This window comes from Lepisma saccharinum, chromosome 7 (assembly GCF_977018435.1).
Source record: "Lepisma saccharinum chromosome 7, izLepSacc3.1, whole genome shotgun sequence".
NCBI classification, from domain to species: Eukaryota; Metazoa; Arthropoda; class Insecta; order Zygentoma; family Lepismatidae; genus Lepisma; species Lepisma saccharinum.
Window position 1 is genome coordinate 3,286,399 of NC_139235.1, and position 24,387 is coordinate 3,310,785.

A 24,387-nucleotide genomic window follows, 5' to 3' on the forward strand; every position below is an offset into this window, starting at 1 on the left:
AACTTACCTCCACACCTCTCGTCGAATGGGCTGCGGTTTCGTTCAGCACTGACGAGCTGTTGTAGACATGGAAAACTTCCTGTAAGTGTGTAGATAATGCGAATCATCTTACGGATTCTTTTTTGTAGACGTAGAACACAATTTTCTGCAAAACAAACGAGGTAGGTTCATCGTATTGCAAACGTATTACACGCGCAGCAAGATACCACCATCACATCCTGCCTGGCTTCCTCGCCCGCTTCTCCTTGCTTCAGTTGTTTGGTTGGCCTTCGCCTCGTTTTCTCTGGTCAGTTTCTAGCCAATTTTTACCTTTCTTTTTTTTCTATCCGCCTCGTATTGATGTTATATATTTATTTCTCCTTCACAAACGCACGTGGAGTGTTAAGAATAGGTATTATTCACCCCGAACATGGTTATTTATCTACTTGAACGTGCTGTTCGAGTTAACTGTACAAATCTAGTGATGTTTTTAGAATATTCGGTTTCTTACGAGAAAATTAGGTGAGGGAGTAATGTTGGCGAAGAGAAGTGAATATTGTTCGACATCCGGAACAAAAATTCATTTGTGTTTGTAAAAGGTACATTAGATCATTATGGTGTCTTCTGCTACTGCCTCTCTACGCTGATATGTACTGTTTCCGAATCGTAATATGAAGTCTTGTGATGATAATGTTTTACATCATTGAAGGTTTGTCGAGTGTCTTCTTGAACAATATTGACGATGTTGTTTGTCCCAGTGCGGGATAAATTGCCCTAGTAACTTTCCCATAATTTCTTTAATTAGTACTATATCGGAATCTGAAATTTAATAATGTTGTGATTCAAGATCATTTCGCCGAACGTTCGTGGTTTGAATTCCGTCCTGGGGATGGGCCATTCATCACTTTCATCCAATTATTATTAATCCCAATTATCGCGATTAGATTGTAGGTTGAAAAGCGACGTAAACTAAGAAAAGATTCAATAAAACTCTTGTGTTCACTATCACCTTTGAGAATTGACCTTTCTTCCAACTCTGATCCACGTTTCTTTACTTCACGATGAAACAAGCCTAGGAGAAATGTACGCTGTGCTCATTCGAGATGATCCCCGGGCGAAGAAGAGGAGAATGTTTGCTTCAGCATATGTGCATCCCTTCCGTGGGGGAGTGGTTAGCACAGCGCGCTACGACGCGCGGGGTCGAATCCCAGCATGGACGTTCTTTGTGACTGTCCCTTCTTCCATATATTCACTCATCCTCATCTTCGCGATTAGCCAAAAAAAAAAGTGACAGACTAGCGAAGTACAATAAAAGAAATCAATCAATCAATTTAGAAATACACAAGGAAAGAAGAAAATGTACACAGTAATGTATAATTTGCCTACTATTATATTTTCCACCGGCCGTATACACTCTCTCGTTTTACGATAGGTAAATGTGGGTGTGACATTTTAAAAATGTTTAGGGTTTGTATAAAGTTACAAACTCATTCACCATTTTTACTCTGCAGCAGAAGTAGTTACAGTAAAACTAGGCACATTTTTACGAATGTTTTTGGTACAGTAGGGTGCATTAATATTGCCAGGTAAATTGTCCATAGCCATGTTCGCTTTTATTTTAAGCAATGCGACGCTCAATAATTGACAATGTAGTTTCATTATGGACACGTACAGTGGGATGCACAAGTATTGCTCTGAAAATTGTCCACGACTGTTTCCGTTACATTATTTTCTTGTATCCTAAGTGGTTTTAAAGAATGGATTTTTATGTATGCTTGTGCGCAGGCTGTTGTCAGCGGCGTTTAAAATCTGGAAGCTCATTTTGGGTAAAACATTGTGATGGACAATTCGCTTGTTATTATTACTTGTGCATCCCACTCTACAATTTGTCGATATGAAATTACATACCTTCTTTTCAAATTTTCGTGGGAGTCAAACACACCACTGATATAATCGACGAAATGTTACAAATTGTTCTTAAGCGAGAGGAATGTAGAAATTGGCGAAAGTATGCAGGATTGGTCAGGACTCGAACCCGAGGTCTGGTATAACGTGCCATGGATCTGGAAACGTTTCTTTAACATCATCTGTGTATCTCCCTTCGTGTGCATTATCAATTCATAATATTATTATATAAAAGGGGGGGTATCCTCCCAGCTAACCCCAAGGCTTGACGAAACATCCCCCGAGCTAACATTTTCCACTTCAAGCACTGACGACAAATGCCTGAACGGGATTCGAATCCCGGATCTCGGGCATCGTAGGGATGCTTCCGACAGACAGGTTGTAAACTGACACACCAAAACGATTCTCTTTACCTGTGTGTAGGATTACCAGATCACTATAAGCAAAATGTAGTGCACTCTCTCCCAAAAAGGACACAACGAAATTAACGTGTTTGATACGTTTAAGGGTCTCCCGATGGCTTAGTTGTAACGTCGTCGCATTGTAATCAAGGAGTCCCGGATTCGATACCTTGAGGAGGCACATATTGTTTCGGATATCACTTTAAACTGTAGGTTTAATCCAGATCAGTCTTTTTGTGCATAAAGTGGACTTAAAACAACAACTCAATTTGACACGTTTAATATTGTTGATTTTTTAAATTAATTCTTGAGGATAATTCCCAATCTTCCAATAAATAACATGGACATACTTCTTCTCACATTTCCATTACATTTTCTGTTTATACAAGCCAAAGACGCATTTTCTTAACGAAAATTAATTGATGTTCAAAGTGGTACAGTGGGATCCATGAGTATAATCGTGCAAATTGTCCATGGCTATTTTCATTATTTTCTCTCTCACATCCTACGTGTTTTAAAGCGATGGATTTTTATGTATGCTGGTGCAGAAGTTGTCAACAGTTTGTTTTTTTGTTTTCTTTCAATTCTTGAAGCTCCTATTGGGTCAAATAAAGTGCACGAATATGTTGATGGACAATTTGCAAGGTAATACTCATGGATCCCACTGTACATGTCCAGGGAAAAGAAGTCTAGTAATCCTACTTGTGTGGAAATTTTAGCCCACAAGCACAGTTTTTCCAGATATCCGATATCGAAGTCTTTATCGAGCCTGCATTTTCACCAAGTACATGTCTACCAATGTCGATTAGTTATTTATGGGAAAACACAGTTTACTCTCACGCTTTAAGTCTCCCTGTAAATAGACCAACATGAGAGTGATGTTTTCGACGGCCTGGCTACTGGTCTACAACATGGCAGCTGCCTATGAAAGCCGCGTGATGAGTAATTTCCATGATTGGCATTTTTGTCGATGATTTCAGCGGCTCCGAACTAGCACGTCAATCATCCGCTTGAAAAAAAGTTGCTCCCTGCTGCTTGTTCAACGTTTCAAGCTGACATGCTGGAGATCTTGGTTTACAAGAACAGCCCGTGCAGTTTGGTTGCCTTGAAAGGTTTACCAGAATAGATTATGTTCAGTGATCTTCGACTTCCCTCAGCAAAACTTTTAAAACACCACTGTTCGGAACGTTTCGTTGTAAATTAATAAAAAATCGTGGTCGTTCAAATATTACTTAAATGTAAGGACGACTGATATGGTATACTTGTGTGTTCAGTTATATCTTGCGATGGAATATGTTATAAACACAATATATAATGCAAGTGCACCACCGAGCATTAATCGGCTTAATGTAAACTGTCTTTGCACAAAGAACACTAATTTAAGCTTTGACCAAATGTTTGCAGTACTCTTGTGAGTTAGTTTTGCTTAGTTATTCAACTTTTGTTGAATTTGTTGTAGCAGATCAATAAGTCATAAAATTTACTCCAGAATAGTTCTAATTTATTTTCAACACTTATTGGACTGTTGTACGAAAATATTGATCAATGATAGTTACTGAAAATGAATACACATGCTTCCTTTTTACGGAACAAAGCTTCCATGGATCATATTTTTCAAAAACTCAATATGCTGACCAAGGGAGAATTTATTTAATTTTAAAAACATAAACTATACGTTACGTTTCAACCTTCTAGCAAGGTATTCTTCAGACTCTGTACCAAGTACAAATGAAATAAGGTACAAACAGGAAGACATTGGTCAGCGTATTGAGTTTTTGGTTATCATAGAAACTAGGCTTAATGGTGTTATCATATTTTTCAATTCAGCTGCAATTTCTTAGTTCTCTTTACATAAACCACAAAATTACCTAGCTTTAATATACCTTAAAAAGACTAGATTCTTGTAACATGATGTAGCATTCATCAAGGGAGAAAAGTAGTTTAATTTTCACCAGCTTTTACAAGTGTTCCCTCACCATTTGAAGAACAGCAAACTTAGACGTAATACCATATTTTTTTCTTTTGTGTTGATATGCAAATACTGCTGCATAATTTGAATTTTCAAACTTAGAATTACCATAACTTCGATGGCATATCACCTAGTTATTTTCCACTAGTTCATATTGCTTAAAGTTAGATATTTAGCAACCATCGTAAAAATGTAATACACACATGCATTTTAACCTCGAACGTTCCTGTGTTGTGTAACCTATGTGAAAGTATGCTTCAGTGTAAGGCAAATAATTGTCAACACATGTCAGTCAGTTTTGAAAAGTATGGTTTGTATTTTTTTATATTAATACTTTTTCACAATTTAATTTACATTAGTTAGTGTCAACATCTGTTCTTAAATGAATATAACATAACTGAAAAATAATATGGAATATTCGAACAAGTAAATCAGTTACCACTGGCCACATCTCAAAGATGTGTTCTAACCGATACAATCTGGGATTATATATATATATATATATTATTATTATTTAATAGTTTTCCTTTTGCATCCCATACTTACCACTTGGTTCGATGAGTCCAAATTACGTCAGCAAGGCCTTCAATTTTCTTCAAAATAATAAAAAAAATCTTAAGGTGTTAACGTTTAAAGCACCACATATTTCTAGGCTCACTGGTCAACCGACTCAGAAAACCTGAATTGTCCCTGGAATTTGTGAAAACCAGAAAAAAGGCATGCATGCCTTGGTTTTTACAGCGTGACACTCGTAAAGATTTGGGGGGGGGTCGTAGTAATACTAAGAGTCTTCAGTCCTTGTATTCACCATTGCATTTCCTTTTATCATTCATTCTACAGATCCATATTCTATTTACAGTTCCATTCCTATACTCAAATATCATTAGTGAAACCTTTTTAAGTCTCTTCACATTGGACACATACATAATGTTCAGAATTTCCCATTTATGCATTGCACATTTAATATCATACACCCATTACACACTTATTCCACATTCATTTTTTTTAATCTCGACTCCATTTTCATCCAAAATACTTCAAAAAACAGATAATGCATTAAGATTTGTTACTCTTAAGGCAAATATGCTACAAGGGGGAAAATCACAAAAATTAAAAAAAGGGGGGAAAGTCTATTCTACTAGATGGCAAATGTCACAATATTCACAGTATGTGAAAAAATGCAAATAATATTTTCTCTTTTTGGGAGGGGAAAAAAGCTGATGTAGGTTATTTTGATTCTTCGTAGAAGAATGGTTAATTTCCCTTAACAGCGGCGTCGGTGGAGACAGTGGAACATCTATTTCAAAAGGACTTTGACACAGAACATTTTCAAAATTGTGGGTGGAGTTTCGAAAGATAGCAACATGAAACGTGGTTTCTTGTTTTTTGTTTTTTTTTTAAAAAAAAGGATATAGTTGCATTGGTGCATTCATTCGTTGAGGACAGTCATAGTTGCCTAGGAAAGCAGGATTCAACTTTTTTTTTCTCTTTTTGATAGGAAAAAACTAGGAATATTTTGTGAGCTGTGTGTAATATAATACTTACCTCTACAATATATATCAAATTCCGTGCAGACTTTGTGCATTTTCTTCTAGTTACATTTAACAGCATCACAAAAATGTTATTGTTTCTCCCGAGGAACATTTTTTTCCAGACATTTTGCTCCTAGTAAGTGATTTTTTTTCTTTGCTATACCACGAATGCACTGATGTTGCTAATTGTTTGAAAAATAATTTACAGGTAAAACTTCCAGTGGGTTGTATGTCGTTTTCCCCCTAAACCCTCTTGACACTGCGGGTAACACTGGTTTAGTGTGGGTTTCAAGAAGAAAAAAAATCAGGCAGTTGACCGAAACCAAGCCGACACACTGGCCCGAAGTGAACAGGCACATAGAGGGGGGCGCGGGGGGGCAAAAACAAAACAAAATCACAAATGGGGGGAAGAAAATAAACTCTACTTGAGCCTACGGGGGGGGATGAGGGGTAGACCTACCAGCTAATAATAATTGAAAGAACAGTAGCTTGTACTTGACTTCGCCAGTCAATGTATTCTTCACCGTTAAAGCAGGTACGTTTTTTTTTTCTCATGCTGGACTTAGAATGAGTCAAAGTTCTCAGAACAAAGCTACGGTTTTTCAGTAAAAGAAAAGCAATTTGTACGCTCAGGTGCCCACTTCATGTGAAATTAGCACTTAAGAAGAAAACTGTGACTCACTCCGCGTTAATATATATTTCTTCGTTCATTTTTTTTTTGTAATATATATATATACTTTTCTTTTCTTAGAAAACACCCATTAAACTAGCTACAGCTCAAAGTTGCGGTGCAGTATTAATATCGACGATTATAGATTCGTCGCATTGGAGTTACATGAGGTAGAATTAGAAATGACCGTATGACCAGCTTTGTACTTTTAAGGATGGATGTAAACTCGCTGGGCAAAGGCTACTACGATTTGACGACACAGCTTTTTTTTAATGATGACAGTTGCATGCCGCTAAACATACGTTGGTTCTAGAATTGAGTGTACCATTTACACTACGAGATTCTATCACATACCAATTACAAAAAAAAGGAAACAAGCCGTTGAAGGCAATTCAAATCACTTAGTAATTAACTGTATACACATACATATTTATATATATATGTATATATTACCACTTCTTTCAGTATCCATATCCGATCGATGAGATCCTTATGTACTTAAACCAAAATATACAAGCTTCCATATGTCACCTCGAAAACTTACATGTGTTGAAGCAATTGCACAAATTTTAAAAGGGTTGACTTCTTTTATGTACACAACCTCCAAGTTGAACGAACTAAACAAAGCATATTGAACATAGGAAGCTGTTGGGAACTGACGAAAACAGGAAACTTAAAAAAGATATACCAGGCTGCAATATTGTACAAGTAACGATGGATCTCAAAACAGGATAGTTTGGGTTTCGACGTAAACTAGATGCTGAAATCTCGCACGAAATCAAAACATGTCTTATTGAAAACGTCCAAACCTGGACCTTATTTCTTTCCCTTACAAAAGTAGCAGTGTCACAATCAGTAGTATAGAAGTTATTCTACCAACTTAGTATAAAAAGAAGTCAAAATTAATAATCACAAAGCTACACACAATACAACAAATGTATAATATACAGCTACTTAATCGAGTATACGAAATCAAGCTATGAGCGCACTGAATTTAGTTAAATCAAAAACATAAAAAAAAAAAAAAAAAGCGCATGGCGATAGGGTGACACCGCTTCCACCACGGACCTGCACTCCAATTTAAAAATTGTCCTTGTAATTCACTAAGTTCTGTATTATAATATTTGTTCATAAATGTTTATCTATTTCACAGTTAAAGAATCGGCAGCAGTGAGGCAAAGTTGTTGTTGTTTTTAAAGTTCTTCACTACGTACTTCTTTTGTTTTCTCTTGTTAAACACTTTCAATTTTTGCATCTTCATTGCACTAGCCCTGAGTGTCGCCAGTTGCACTCGCACAACACACATCCTAACATTCATCACAGCAGTTCACTCCAGTCCTCACCAGCAGAAGACAGACAGCTCTTCGCCATGGTGCGTGCTATGTCGCCACGATGTCACCGATCGAGACCTCAACTGTGAAAGACAAAGAAACCTTGTGTCAGAAGCATTTACAACATATGCACAGCAATAGCATTAAAACCATGATCATGTCAATATTTCAGAAATGGCTAAAGGTAAATTAACAGTAAATCTCTAATGAACGTGCAAATAAAGTTAAAGTATTCAGTATCCAATGGGAGGCCTTCATCGGCCACTGACTACCCCCTTATATGTTCATCTTGTCTTTAACAATATTTTAATATCACTTACTATATGAAAGCAAGATGAATATAAAGGGTGTTCCATACAGGACACTATTGTTTTGTTTCGAGGTTGGCAGACCTGGTCTTACCAATGTTGGCATCTGTTGTCATGCCGATTAATGTAGCCTCAATTGTTTAGACTCGTTTGTTGTGGTTACGATATGGAACAGTTTACGACTGAGCAACGTGTTCTCATTGTGAAGACATTTTAGCATAGTGGTGAAAGTGCAACGCAGACAGTGTTCTCTTTGCACGGTGACCAGGATTTCTTCTTATGGGGGTTTGTGAAATCACAGGTGTACGTCAACAAACCACGAACCCTTTTGGGAATGAAGAAATCATACCTGTTATTGGAAGCATCGGGACAGACACCTGCGAGAGGGTTATCAATAATTTTGTGGAGCGTATAAATACATGCAGACTCAGTAGGGGTGGACATATGCCTGACATTGTCTTTCATACGTAAATGGGAGATGTTATTGCTTACATATATGTGAAATATAACTATTTTCATGACATTTTCCCTATTTTTATTTAATTTTCTAATTCGGCGTCCTATACGGAACACCCTATATAAGCTTATGTGTGAAATTTGTATGTTTTTGTACTTAAAATGTATGCTGGGCGCAAACAGCCAGACGTAAGCTGTAAGTCCAATAAAATTTGTTGATATTGTTAATATCACTTACATTCATCCATTTCTGTTAATAAATATACTATGTAATTTTATAACGTAATGTTAAATAGAATTTAATTTGGTTTGGATCTATATCGGCTTTTTCTTTTTTTTTTTTTTTTTTTTTTTTTTTTTTTTTTTTTTTTTTTTTTTGCAAAATCGGTGACGTTAAATGACTCGCAATGTGAAAACGGTTGGACTTAAAAAAAAAGTCGAGCAGAACGCTTTTTCCTTTGAAACTTTCGCCCGTAGGGGGCGGGGGTAAAAATTTTCGAATGGCAAAAAAGAGATTGACAAACCAACCTCAGGAATGAACACTTATGAAGAACAAGAATACACGTCTGACTGTGCTCAGTTCTGTCTTTAGACAGATTTTCATGCAGAATTCCAAACAGGAGAAACTTCCGATCAACACACAGGAGTTTATATGCATGTATATAATTGGATGTCGCATTTCTGCCACTTTTTGGCTAATCGCAACCATGAGGTGATGATATAAGCATGATGAAGGGATAATAATAATAAAAAAGTAAACATGCACAAGTCACAGATGACAGAGGAGGTTCTGAGTGCAAGCACCAGAGCCTCGTCGGAAACAGCTTGTAACAAGCAGAAATTCAAATCATGTTCATTAAAAAGAGCGTCTCATTAGTCCTAGTCTTGACAAAGTTACTAAGCGTGCATGAGCGATGGAAAACACGTTTGAGACCTTTGATCGGGCGACCTTGCGATTGGCTGTCGGAGAGATTGCCAACAGGTTTCCGTAAGGCCAAATCGTTGCTTTGACAGATGGAGAAAAATACAAACAGGAAACCATTTTGCTCCTTACAGTTCTGGTTCTGTTCCTTCGACGATATTAGGGACCACCTCGTCTGATGTGCAGATTGCGAGTTAATTACAACAGGAAGTCTTATTGAAGGTTCCAGCACTTTCACGCTTCGCATCAACTTCTTGCTCCTTCTTCGTCTGAGGCGTAGACAAGTGGGTACAGCTGTTGTGGTAACTGACGATTTGTTAGTTGTGACTGTTTTTCTTTAGGAATCAAATCGCCTAATTTTACGCCTCAGAGGAAGGCAATCGCCTGATTTTACGTCAATGGGGGGAGGAGCGATAGCCTATTTTCACATATCAATGGGATACCTTCGTCTAATTTTACGCTGCTGTGAGGCGATTGTCTACTTTTACACGTCAAATGGGATACCTTCGCCTTATTTTACATGTCAATGGGTGGTAATGCCTAATTTCACACGTCAATGAGACGCCTTCGCCTAATTTTACACGTCAATGGAAGGCCTTCGCCTAATTTTACACGTCAATAGGTGTGATTGCCTAAATTTCACACGTCAATGGGTGGTATTGCCTAATTTCACATGTCAATGGGTGGTATTGCCTAATTTCACATGTCAATGGGTGGTATTGCCTAATTTCACATGTCAATGGGTGGTATTGCCTAATTTCACATGTCAATGGGTGGTATTGCCTAATTTCACATGTCAATGGGAGGCCTTCGCCTAATTTTACACTGCGATGGGAGGAGATCGCTTAATTTTACACTGGGCCAATCGAAGAGTTCCGGGTGTGACAACCACACGATTCAAATAACTGGAGATCCGGGTGTGACTCACACGGCGGTAAAAGCTTCACCTACCACCCCAAAACTTGAAAAACTGTATTTTTACAACTTGTTTATCCATCATATTTTTTTGGGGGGAAATGTAGATTGCAACCTTCCAGTGAAAACATTTATATTTTTACTGTTATTAATTTTTTTAAAAAGTTCCGAGTGTGACTTATGTGATAAACCTCATTAATTAACTCCATTTAATCCCATATTACTCACCTAATACTTTAACTGAACAATATCGAAGGGGAAAAGAACCCCCTCAACTTATAAAGTTTAATAATAACCAAATGTATTTGTGAAAATTACAAATTTATTGCTTATACACTCAAGTCTTAATGTAAAAAGACAACCTTTATCACATTTTCTCTTTGTTAATCTGAATGCCTAAAGCCATTCCAGGACATGTAATATCAAATTAGTAACTATTTAGTGCCCGCACTAAGCTAAAGTTTAATGCTGTGTGAATAGTATTTGGACTAATTTGATTTTTTCAGTGGTAGGATCACTTTGTCATGGATTCGCCCCACTACGATGGGAGGCGTATATCTAATTTCACACGTCAATGAAAGGCTATCGCCTAACTTCAAACGTCAATGAAAGGCTATCGCCTAACTTCAAACGTCAATGAAAGGCTATCGCCTAACTTCAAACGTCAAAGAAATGCTATCGCCTAACTTCAAAAGTCAAAGAAATGCTATCGCCTAATTTGAAAAGTCAAAGAAAGGCTATCGCCTAATTTCAAAAGTCAAAGAAAGGCTATCGCCTAATTTCAAAAGTCAAAGAAAGGCTATCGCCTAATTTCAAAAGTCAAAGAAAGGCTATCGCCTAATTTCAAAAGTCAAAGAAAGGCTATCGCCTAATTTCAAAAGTCAAAGAAAGGCTATCGCCTAATTTCAAAAGTCAATAGGAGACGATCGCCTAATTTTAGGCGTCAATGGAGATGATAGCGTGCATTTTAAGCGTCAAGGGGAGTCGATTACCTAATATTAATCATGAAAGGAAGGTCATTGCCGCTTATTCCGTGTAACGACCTAACCCTCTCAATCAATCCGCAGAATGTCCCTTCATTAGCGACGCACGGTGCACCGGTCCGCTTACGGCTCTGCGAACTACACCACCACTAACGACCTACAAAACCTTTCCCGATCAACCCCCGGCCACGCACTCTGGGGGTAAAAGTTATTGCCTCGGCGGGAAGATGCAGAGAGAGCATCTTGCAGCCAGCTCAGGATCCCGAAATGGGAGCCGGTCTTCCACGGGGGGGCCATTAAAAACTTGGCAAATGCGCCTGTTCCGTGCACTGTAAACACACTCCCATGATGCATCATCAGCAAGTCAAATAAAAACGAAGGCCTCCGCCACGACAAAGACATCAATTCCCTCGTAATAACCGCACATAAACTGCTTTCGAATCCTTATACCTTGAGCGAGACTGTCGTGATGGAATGCGTTTTTTAAGCCCCTCCTTGGTGGAAGGGGGCAAGTCTTTTGTCTCAGCGACGTTAAAGGGTATATATACACATCATTCAAGTGCGCTGTAACATTAATTTTCGGTGCTGCTGAAAAGAGCATGCACAGACTACTTTCGAGTCTCGCAAAAGACTCGTTAGTAATGGTCGATTGCCTCCACGTACAGTCAACGGCAAAGGTAATAGTAGGCAAATTGTCCATAAAAGTGTTCCCCTGTGCTTAGCACCACGCCATGAAGGCGTATAGGGGGTGTGGGGGTAACGCCCCACACTTTCTTGATCCGGTCGTGAGTGGGGGTGATGTGATCAGCATCACGCCCCTGACCGCCTTTACCCCCCAGAGTTTCCCCCAGGTACCCATGTTATTCGACGCTGGATGGGCGCCGGGGGCGCTTCCATCGTTAGAAAAGTTCCCGGATTTGAACCGGCCGGGGATCGAACCCGGGACCTTTAGCATGGTAGTCAGACGCGTTACCGACTGAGCCACCGCGGCCACAAATTGTCCATAGCTATTTTCATTACTTTTTTGTTCTACATCCTATGTTGATTTAAGGAATAAAACTATGTTGGTTCGAAGCAGGCCTTGTTCTCTGTTTATTGACGCCATTGTTTCTATTCATCGCCATCGCATTGGTTAATACAGACCGAATGAAAATAGTGATGGACAATTCGTCTACTGTTTCTTTCGCCGTTGAGTGTACCACACGCAAACTGCTTTGTACAGTGTTTAGAAAAGTGTATGGCCATGACTGATGTCAAAATATGGCCAACACGACCTTTTCCTTTGGGGCTATCTCAAGGATGTTCACTGCATTCAACAGCTGCACGTCAACATTCAACGTCTTGTAGAAAAGACATCGCTTGAAACATTACACAAGGTGTTTAATTCATTGAGTTGATGCTTTAAGTCCACTTTATGAACAGTAAGGCTAATGGGGACTGGACCTACAGTTTAAAGTGGGATACGAACCACTATGTGCCTCCACTGAGAATCGAACCCGGGACCCCTTGATTACAACGTGACAAGGCTACCATCGAGAAGGCCTACAAGGTGTTTGGAAGCAAGGGTTTTGTGTCAAATGCACAATTTTGGACATTTTCAGCACCTGTTACAAAACATACTTCTCAATTTAGCCACGTTCGTTTCTGAACACCCTGTATTTCCATTTTGATTATTTTCACGTAGCTGTGTTAATTGTAACGCTTGGAATGAATAGTAACGGGATTGTATAGGCCTCGGTAGGGTGATCTTTGTGAGTGTTCATTCATCAATTTCATCATCATCGTCACTCATCCTCATCTAGGCTATTAGCCACTGAATTAATGAACGATAAGATGAAATAGATGAAGGTACAATCACATGGCACAGTGGTTCGGATTCCACTTTAAACTATAGATCCAGTCCCGATTAGCCTTTCTGTGCATAAAGTGGACTAAAAACGTAAATCCCACAGAGAATTATACTGGCCATGGGTGAGGTTGATAGTTGATTGTCTTGAAAAAGGTCACCCCGTACACCCCTCGCGATTAGCCAAAATGGCAGAAAAGCGAAGATAAACGAAATCAATCAAACTTCATTTTCCCACGAAATTTACCTTTCCACTAAAAAATTGTTCATTCGTGTGGCAAAACTTGTCTCAAAAACACACTTCCATAACTGCGAGCGCTACAACGCCAGAGGTCTTGGGTTAGAATCCCGGCCGGGCATGAGTATTCTTTGTGTGTGTCCCTTCATCATCGTCGCCTAACGTGGCAGAAAAGCGAAGTGAAATAAACCAAATAAATCAATTGTTATAGTTTTTCCCCACGAAATTTCCCTTTCTACAAAAAATCCCACTCGTATGGCAACACTGTCTCCGACACACTTCAACTCGCACTGCCGCGACTAAACGTTCGACCCTCGTACATAAGCACATGGAGCAACAATGCCTTAAGACACCGATGACAATTAACTGCGGCCCAGATTCTCCCGTCCGCCTCTCTTCCGATTGCCAAGCCTAACATCATTATATCGAGGCCCGACGTCAGGCTCTCGGCAACATCAAATCGATTACAGGGAAATTAGTATTCAGCGCCCGCCAGTGGAGCCGATCTTTCAATTGATTTTACGTAAACCTGTCGCGAATACAATGAGGTCGCTACGTTCCTAGCCAACGCATCTGGCATCGCAACGTCCACCCTTTCTGGGAAGATGCTCGGCAGAGAAGCCCCACTGCCCCTTCGCATGCGCACTCAATCGGGTTCACAGGGCATTATAGTGGGCGCAGCATAAGCATGTTCATATTCCCGCCTAAAATGTATCTTAGTTGCCATCTCCTCGACGTTTGAGTGGGCTATAGCTCTTACAAAGAAATATGTACGAGGTGGTATCAAAAAGTTTCGAGACTAGTTCTGTAGCACGCCAACAGATGACAGCACAAGGCTGCATGCACAGTCACAGGGAGCACAGACCTTGATACGCCAGTGTGCCACGTGACATCGTCCTGTGTACATCGGGAGCTGCGAGACTGATGCTATTGTCACCACGTCAGCAATTTCATGGACAGCCAGTTGTAGCAAAGAGCGAACGTGAAATTCTGCGTGAAACTGGGCAAATCTGCCACAGAGAAGCTGGACATGATTCGGCAAGTTTACTGTGATGCTGCAATGAGTAGATCAAGGTGGTTTGAGTAGCACACACGCTTCAAAAGCTAAAGAACATCACTAGAAGACGAAGATATATAAGGAAGACCTTCAACGAGTGCAACCCCCGACAATGTCGAAACCATCGGTAACTTGAGCATGAAGATCGTCGGTGAACAATCCATAACATTACTGCCATTGTCGGTGTGTCATACGGAAGCAGTTTTGGCTCCTGTGGACTTGGCCCTCTTCCTGAAGATGAAAATCCAGCTCAAAGGTCGCCGTTTTGACTCCATTGCAAAGATCCAGCTCGAATCGCACACGCTTCGAAAAGAAGACTTCCAGGACACATTCCAGAAGGGCAGGAACGCTGGGAGCGCCGTTTCGCTGTGCAAGGGGACTATTTTGAAGGTGATAGTGTGTTAACGTAGATAAACAAAGTACTTTCTTGTAAACTGAGCTAGTCTCGAAACTTTTTGATACACCTCGTATTGACGAGCATTGATTTCAATAGGTTCATTTCCAAGTAACACGTGTCGCTTATCACTTCGGTCTGAAAACTTCCTAAAATATAAACGTGTAAATAAAATACCATGACTCATGCGTAGTGGAGTGCCCGAGGGAGGTTGGTGGGGGTCATACCCCCCCACTTTGGCCCAGTATTCCTACAAAAATTGCAAAAAAAATGAGGGTGTATGTTAGACTTTAATTAATGTATAACTTTTTTTTGTATATTATCTTTTTATATATATTCCCCTTTTATGTGATGACTTATTATAGGTAGTATTTTCAATCTCTCATACAAAAAAAAAAAAAAATCCCGTCCTGGGCATAGGGTATGTAAGTGTCCATTTATCACTTTCATCACGCATCCCATCGTCGCGATTAGCCAAAGGTGGAAGAAGCGAAAAACAAAGCAAAACAATCCAATCATACGCAAAAAAGGATAGATGTAAGCATGGTTCAGTGGTTTTCCTTACTTTACGTCAATTATATGCCACATTTGGAATATCGCGACGATGAGCGATGATTAGATGGCATTGGTAAATGTGACGACACTCCTAAAGAACACCAATGACGAGGCCAGGACTCGAACGCTGGAACTTCGTCGATGAGGTCAAGTCGACCCCCAGATTAATTGGGTGAAAAGTCGATCAATGACGACAATTTTGGGGATCGTGGGGGAAGTTGTCCACCCACATCCTCTCCCCTCCACCCCTCCCCCACTATGTTCTCTTAATGTTAAGCCTTGTCTACGAAGAGAAAGTAAAGTCGCCACGTTATAGTGTCCCATCCCTCTTCTTGCCGAAACCACAACGCGTGCCACGGTTGACAGTCGAAAGAGTTGCCTCATCTATTGTCCCTTCTCGTCACTTTAACCAAGTGAGCTCTGGGTATGGTCACTGCATCGTCCAGCGGCATGTATGTGTGGGAGAAATGATGACAAGAACGTTAAAAAAACAAAGGAACTGAACCCCCAGTTTTTTGGAACCCACTGCCGCCACTGCACAGCTTCAAATACATTTTTGGCGAAAAATGGGCTGTTACAGCAGCCCCTACCTTGTTCAAAGCACATTGGGGCCTCCCGGATGGCGTAGTGGTAACGTCGTCGCCTTGTAATCAAGGGTGGAGGTACATAGTGGTTCGGACTTCACTTTAAACAGTAGCTGCAGTCCCGATTAGCCTTTCTGTGCATGAAGTGGACTGAAAAACAACTCAATCTCTCCAAAAGACATTGAGCTTTCGTCACCACTGAAGTTTACACTCTCCACACCAGCGCCAATGCTTCAAGGTCAGAGGTACTATATCGTCAATGAAGCTTCCCAACCAGGCTTATCAAGAACGACAGACTTGAGAGAGGTCTTTGATAAGTTGACAGTCGAACTTCAAGCGCATAGTATGTCCCATTGTGCCTTGGAAAAACACAGTTCCCTACTTCTCGAATCAAACACTACCGACAAAAGGCGCTGTATACCAACGATTCCCACGCATCGCCATTTATTTTGCCTGCATCATCTACTTGAGGAAGTCCTTTTCCCGGCCTCTCTCCCTTTGCAGCCATTATTTCAAGGTTGCTGTGGAAACCGCAACTCCATACGGCGAGTCCCTTGCAGAGAGTGTGCGCCGTGTTTTTCCATGCAATGTTAACACAAGACTCCCTCCCGGAAAAAAAGACACGAGGGGGCTCCCAGAGATCTGCGATAAGTGATGGCTGTTTTTCTAAGGCTTTGCTGCCAGCTGTCGCTCTCAATCTTTTGCTTCTACTGACGCCACTGTTCGCTCAACTGGGTCACCACCCTTTTTCTGTGGGGATTATCTGCAACAAGATAGAATTGGATCTTGTTTCAACCTATGATGCAGAGCTTCCAAAATTGAATTTATCAAAATACGGAAGCTTCCACACCGAAGCGATAAGCGAAACTGTTTCCTCCAGTCTGAAGCAAATCATTCGCTGCGCTTGCGCGAACATAGTTTATTTTACTTCGCTTTACCGAGACTTTTCGCTAATCGCGAAGATGATGCCATTGATGAAGGGACACTCATAAAGAGCACCCATCCACTCCGCCACGGAGGCGACGCAATGGACCATATTCATAAAACGGGCCTCCCAGATAGCGTCGTCGACTTGTAATCAAGGAGTCCCGGGTTCGATATCCGGTGGGGGGGCATAGTGGTTCGGATCCCACTTTAAGCTGTAGTCCCAGTCCCGATTAGCCTTAGTGTGCATACAGTGGACTTAAAACACCAAATCAATCAATCAGTATCCATAAAACGGCCCAGTGCGAGCGATACGCGACAACAGGGGGTCAGACAGAAGCGACACGGCTCCCTTCAGTTCTTAAGCAAGATTGATTGATTCAAATGAAAATTATGGGTGCTTCAGCACTTAGGGTACCTGCACCCATCACATTATATGGGGCTCAGCATCTATCACAATAAAAAACAATACATGTCTCCGAGAACTAAAAGCTCCTTGTTCTATGTTAAAAGCTGATGCTGTAAAAAGGTACCCACCACACAGACGGACAAAAAAAAAAAAAAAACAACAACAACACACAACCCTGCAGAGGCTTATACTGGTCGCAGGTTAAGACGGCATAAGCTGAAGTCTGGCACAGCAAGCACATCCCTACAAGAGGGCGAAATCTGGCACAGATGTCCATTGCTACAAGATGATATACCACCCCACAAGAGGGCAAGTGGGGTGAATCTGGCACAGCAAGTTCATGCCTACAAGAGGGTAAAGTCTGGCACAATTGTCCATTCCTACAAGATGAAATACCATCACCACAAGAGGGTAAGTCTGACACAGCAAGTTCATGCCTACAAAAGGGTGAAGTCTGGCAGAGATATCCCCAACAAGGAGAAATACCATCCCTACAAGAGGGTATCCCTTCAAGATGGTGAAGTCTGGCAGATATATCCCCAACAAGGAGAAATACCATCCCTACAAGTGGGTATCCCTGCAAGAGGGTGAAGTCTGGCAGAGATATCCATTCCTACAAGGAGAAATACCATCCCTACAAAAGGCAGAATTCTGGCAGAGATATCCCCAACAAGGAGAAATACCATCCCTACAAGAGGGTGAATTCTGGCAGATATATCCCCAACAAGGAGAAATACCATCCCTACAAAAGGGTGAATTCTGGCAGAGATATCCCCAACAAGGAGAAATACCATCCCTACAAGAGGGTATCCCTGCAAGAGGGTGAAGTCTGGCAGAGATAACCATTCCTACAAGGAGAAATACCATCCCTACAAAAGGGTGAATTCTGGCAGAGATATCCCCAACAAGGAGAAATACCATCCCTACAAGAGGGTATCCCTGCAAGATGGTGAAGTCTGGCAGAGATATCCCCAACAAGGAGAAATACCATCCCTACAAGAGGGTATCCCTGCAAGAGGGTGAAGTCTGGCAGAGATATCCATTCCTACAAGGAGAAATACCATCCCTACAAAAGGGTGAATTCTGGCAGAGATATCCCCAACAAGGAGAAATACCATCCCTACAAGAGGGTATCCCTGCAAGAGGGTGAAGTCTGGCAGAGATAACCATTCCTACAAGGAGAAATACCATCCCTACAAAAGGGTGAATTCTGGCAGAGATATCCCCAACAAGGAGAAATACCATCCCTACAAGAGGGTATCCCTGCAAGAGGGTGAAGTCTGGCAGAGATAACCATTCCTACAAGGAGAAATACCATCCCTACAAAAGGGTGAATTCTGGCAGAGATATCCCCAACAAGGAGAAATACCATCCCTACAAGAGGGTATCCCTGCAAGATGGTGAAGTCTGGCAGAGATATCCCCAACAAGGAGAAATACCATCCCTACAAGAGGGTGAAGTCTGGCTCGGCAAAAGCGTGCACACCGAACGAAGAGCTCCCCTTTAACGTAGATCCGGAGGCACCATGCAAAGCGAACGGGGGGACGGTGTCCAGCAAAAGGTACTGGGGATCGATACTCATCCGGGAGTATATCCCCCTCCACCCCTTATTTTTTAGAACGGAGTGTACTGAGCCACCAAACCAACTCCTATTCAGCAGGGAGTAATCAGTTGGCGAAAAGTCTTAAGGGCTTGATTAATCGTTTCTCCCGACTTCGCCAAGAGGTCTCTTGAGCGGGCAGAACAAACGGAGGACTACTTTCGCGGTGTAGCTTCCAAAGGGAAGTGCCGCGGCTCTTGAATCATCCTATTTACCTTTCGTGGAAGTTATATCGGGCGTAAAAGGGATGTACCGGAATCTGGCACATATATGTAGTAAGATAGGTTGGCAGTCTCCTTCCAGATACGACCCCATAGGCTGTACGTATCATACAATGTCCAATTTTAGGCCTACCTTAACGTTACAATGGAAGGTGTACACATGTACAGACGTGTAAAGAAATACTTCCCTCATAAGACTACTGGTATTAAGGCTCTAGGGGAAGTACTTTTTCCCATGAATGTACACGAAAATGACATCGAAAACATAGTCAGAAGAGAAAGTTGACCAAAAAATTAATGTACTAAAAATAAAACTCTTCTGTCTCGTTCTCCGTCTTCCTGTCTCCCTTTATCTCTCTCTCTCTCTCTCTCTCTCTCCCACTTTCTTTCTCGCTCTGTCTCCCCCCTTGCTTTTTCTGTCTCTCTTTCTCTCCTTTTTTGTCTGCCTCTCTTTCTCTCCCCACTTTCTTTCTCGCTTTCTGTCTTTCTCTCTCTCCCCACTTTCTTTCTCGCTCTGTCTCCCCCTATCGTTTTTCGTCTCTCTCTCCTTTTCTGTCTGCCTCTTTCTCTCTCTCCCCACTTTCTTTCTCGCTGTCTCCCCCTATCGTTTTTCGTCTCTCTCTCCTTTTTTGTCTGCCTCTTTCTCTCTCTCCACTTTCTTTCTCGCTTTCTCTGTCTTCCTCTCTCTCTTCCCCACTTCTTTCCCGCTGTCTCCCCCTCTCGCTTTTTCTGTCTCTCTCTCTCCCCTAAACTTTTTTCTCGCTGTCTCCCCTCTCGCTCTCTCCTTTTCTGACTGCCTCTCTCTTTATCTCTCTCTCTCCCCCACTTTCTGTCTCCCCCTCTCGCTTTTTCTGTCTTCCTCTCTTTCTCTCTCTCCTTTTCTGTCTGCCTCTCTTTCTCTCCACTTTCCTTCTCGCTCTATCTCCCCCCTCCCTTCTTGATTTTTCTGTCTCTCTGTGTGTGAAAACAACACGTAACAAAGGAAATAGTTATTGCGCCTGGTGGAATCTATTCAGTCAGATTACAAGCGGCTTCCGTTGTTTTCAATATCAAAAAGCTACTATTGTTAAATCCGATGAACAGTATTAGTTTCCTTTTTACACATCAGTGGATATTACGGCCGATTCAATAATTATCATCATGAAGATACGAACAAAGATTGATTACTGATTTGGTTTACTGTACTTCACTTTTCTGCCACTTTCGGCTCATCGCCACGATGAGAATGAGTGATGATATTATGAAACACAAAGAACCCATCCCGGGATTTGAACCCGGGGCCCTTGCCGTCGTAGCGCGTTGGTGGTAACCACGGAGGTCCAATCAGATGAGACGTCTATGCTACGAATACAATTCGGCAACCTATCCCTCTGTTCATCAGAAAACAAAAAGCCACGCAACGCATTTCCCTCTCTTTTCTCCAGACACGACTCTGTATTCGATGGATCATTTCGTAAGGAGGTTACGCCGCTTCAAATGACCCCTTGCGCAACAACCCCATTTCCCAACGAATCTGAAATTCCATAACGGTCGTTCAAAAACGTTACGCTTCGTAGTTACCCTATTACGGTATGTCCGAGTTTACGGTTGTTATTTCCACGGTTTTACTATCGAAAACACCACGGTAAACTTGCTTTTCCTCTCATTTCGCTGCCATGAAAAAAAATCGGCTCTAGAAGAGAAGAGGAAGGGGACGACTTGTAACATCCCTCGCGAAAGCTAACGTTCCTGTAAATGTAAGCCGCGCGCAAAATACTAAAGGCCATTTCAGGCTAGCACGTCATTAACAACGTGCACGTGTTTCATATTCCAGGTTTTTCTTGACGTAAACACCACAAAAATATAATTGTTTACTTGTACGCACTGAAGCGCACCTGGTGGCTAAAATGTAAAGTGCTGCTATTTGAGTTTGAAGCTGCGTTGTGGTTAGCATAGCGCGCTGCAATGCCAGGGGTCCCCGGTTCGAATCCTGGTTTGGGCATGGATGTTTGTGTTGGTCCAAATGAGAATACTGAGATAGAGAAAACCGACATGTGTCAAATTAGAGAAAAAAAAACAGGGATACTACAGATTAAGTGTATTCTTTTTTTTAAAAAAGTGGCCAGCAAAGTGCGCTACGATGTCAGAGGCCCCGGGTTCGAATCCCGGTTAGGACATGGATGTTTGTGTTTGTCTGATATGAGAAAATGGAGAATTTAATAAAAAAAATATGTGAAAACTGAGAAACAAGCGAATAAGGATAAAGCTTACGGGTACTCCTTTGTTTTTTAAAAAAAGGTATGAGCACCTGACTGGCACGCGGGTGACCCGGGTTTGATTCCCGGGCTGAGTGATCTAAGGTCTGAACTTTTCCGGCCTTATCCACGCATAAAGCGGCTCTGGGGTTCACCCAGCCTCAAATAAATGGGTACCTTGGGAGAAGAGGCAGCCGGAACGTGGTGCTGATCGCATCACCTCCAAAATGGCCGAGATAGAAAGGGTCTCTCTACCCCCACATGACTTCATTGGAGTTTTTCTTAGGTCCACTTTATGCGCATAAAGGCTAAATGGGACTGGACCTACAGTTAAAAGTGGGAACCCGGGACCCTTTCATTACAAGGCGAGGACGCTGCCAGAACGCCACTGGGGAGATCTCAAGTGTTGCTAGTCTCTTTACCGCCAACACACGCGCTTACAATACGTATTAGCACTTAAGGATTGAAAACAGACCTTATTTTCGACATGCTTCTTAATTGCGTCGCGTGACGATGAGCACGAATAATGATAAACTGATGAAGGTCGGGACCCGAACCGGGGAACTTCGGTGCCCAGTCCGAAAGTAAGAACATGTAGAATTATAAACAGTAACGGACAGGAGAGCAGTGTGACAGACTAGCTGTTAACCTGCTAAGACAAAGCAGGGTCTTTATGGAAATAAGCTCACTAAAGCAACCACTTCTCGGCTACTAAGGCTTTGAACAAAGCATCAGAATTATTCCGTGACATTTCCAATTCATTTCGTGTATTTATCTACGGGTTCTGCTTTCAAAAGGAGTTAAAATTTCACTGAAGCACCCTGTACAATCGTACATCACAACTCTCACCAGATATATTGTAAGCACGGAGGTCGGCGAACAAAGAAATCCAACGCTACGGAGAAACACATGGCCCCTGTATTAGAAGGACGATTTGAAGCCATTTATCACTGAACCGCCCTGTATATATATTTACTTGTCCAAGACCATTAACAAGTATATCTGTTCCCTTCAGATACGAAATAAAGTGACAGAAAAGTAAAATGAAAACATTTGTAACTGCAAATATTCTTTCTAAACTCTCAAACGGAAACCAGTGTTACCACAATACGAGGGCACAATTTCCCTTTCCAAGGGGCAAAATTTCCCTTTTTGAACCATTTTTTCCCTTCACCTAAGCAAATCATACAATAAGTATTAGTAGTGGTAGTAGCAGTAGCTGTAATTATTATTATTATTATTATTAGTGGTGGTGGTGGAAGCAGCAGTAGTAGTATTTTCGTTGGTCCATGTCCGTATGAATAAAATATGAAAAAATGTTAAATTTTTTACATACATATCACCTCGCTTCCTGATCAGATGTACCAGATTTGGATCCTGGTCAGCAATCCATTTAATCGTTAATCCTCATCGTTACTATTATCCGAAAGTGCAGAAAAGCGATGTACTTAACAGAAATAAGTATATATAGATACAGGCTATATTCAAGGGAGCAGGAAAAATAACAGAAAAAATGAATATGAAACTGGAACTTAACATATTCTGTAATAAAGTGAAATTTCCCTTCATGTGGCAACACTGACGAAAACAAAACAAATATTTTCTTATCGTATCATCGCCAATGCACTACGTTTCATTAGAATAGAAATATAGACCTATGTGGAAAATATCCCCGAGTATACAGTGATCGCGGTCAGCTAAAATAACACAAATTTATCGTATCTGTATTTTCATTTCATCTAGTTATGTTTTTATTAAACTGCAAACGTTTTATGTCTGGAAGTTGTTCTCCATAATAAATATCCTCGATTTCGTCGTAATATCCACTGATGTGTAAAAACAAATGATTATTGTTTGGCGGAGGTAAAAATAACAACTTTTGATATTGAAAACAACGGAAGCTGGTTGTAATCTGACTGAATAGATCGCATCAGACGAAATAACTATTTCCTTTGTTACGTGTTGGGTCTCTCTCTATCTCTCTCACACACACACATATTTTTTTCTCTCTCTCTTTCTCTCTCTTCGTCTCTCTTTTTCCAGAGGGGAAGGGTTTTTCTCTTTTCTTATCTCACTCTCTCTCATAGGTCTCATTAGAGAGAGAGAGGAGAAACTGGAGAGAGAGAGAGAGAGAGAGAGAGAGAGAGAGAGAGGGGGGAGAAACTGGAGAGAGAGAGAGAGAGAGAGAGGGGGGGAGAAACTGGAGAGAGAGAGAGAGAGAGAGAGAGAGAGAGGAGAAACTGGAGAGAGAGAGAGAGAGAGAGAGAGAAGAGAAACTGGAGAGAGAGAGAGAGAAGAGAAACTGGAGAGAGAGAGAGAGAGAGAGAGAGAGAGAAGAGAAACTGGAGAGAGAGAGAGAGAGCGAGAGAAACTGGAGAGAGAGAGAGAAGAGAAACTGGAGAGAGAGAGAGAAGAGAAACTGGAGAGAGAGAGAGAAGAGAAACTGGAGAGAGAGAGAGAGAGAGAGAGAGAGAGAGAGAGAGAGAGAGAGAGAGAGAAGAGAAACTGGAGAGAGAGAGAGAGAAGAGAAACTGGAGAGAGAGAGAGAGAAGAGAAACTGGAGAGAGAGAGAGAGAAGAGAAACTGGAGAGAGAGAGAGAGAAGAGAAACTGGAGAGGGAGAGAGAGAAGAGAAACTGGAGAGGGAGAGAGAAGAGAAACTGGAGAGAGAAGAGAAACTGGAGAAAGAGAGAAAAGGAAAGCGCAAAATTTCTCTCTCTCACACACACACACACACGCACAGAGGGGGAGAGAGACAGACAGAAAGAGAGCGAAAGCAAGAAAGAAACCCATAGAGAGATACTGAAAGTGAAGAGGGAGGGAGGCAGAGAGAGAAGCAGTAAGAAAAAGAAAGAGAGCGAGAGAAAGAACACATAAAGACAGAGAGGGATGAGAGGGACGGGAGTAAGGAAAGAAAAAAGAGAGAGGGCGAGATAGAAAAACAAAAAGGGAAGA

General features: G+C 41.3%; 1 long non-coding RNA gene across 1 annotated transcript in view; it reads right to left on the minus strand.

Moving 5' to 3' along the window:
• Positions 1 to 5,656: 5,656 nt before the first annotated feature.
• LOC145989682 (uncharacterized) overlaps positions 5,657 to 24,387 on the minus strand; it is a 172,130-nt gene continuing 153,399 nt past the window's right edge. The window contains exon 4 of the long non-coding RNA XR_014441881.1: positions 5,657 to 7,870. This is a non-coding gene — a long non-coding RNA (uncharacterized LOC145989682). The remainder of the gene's footprint in view (positions 7,871 to 24,387) is intronic.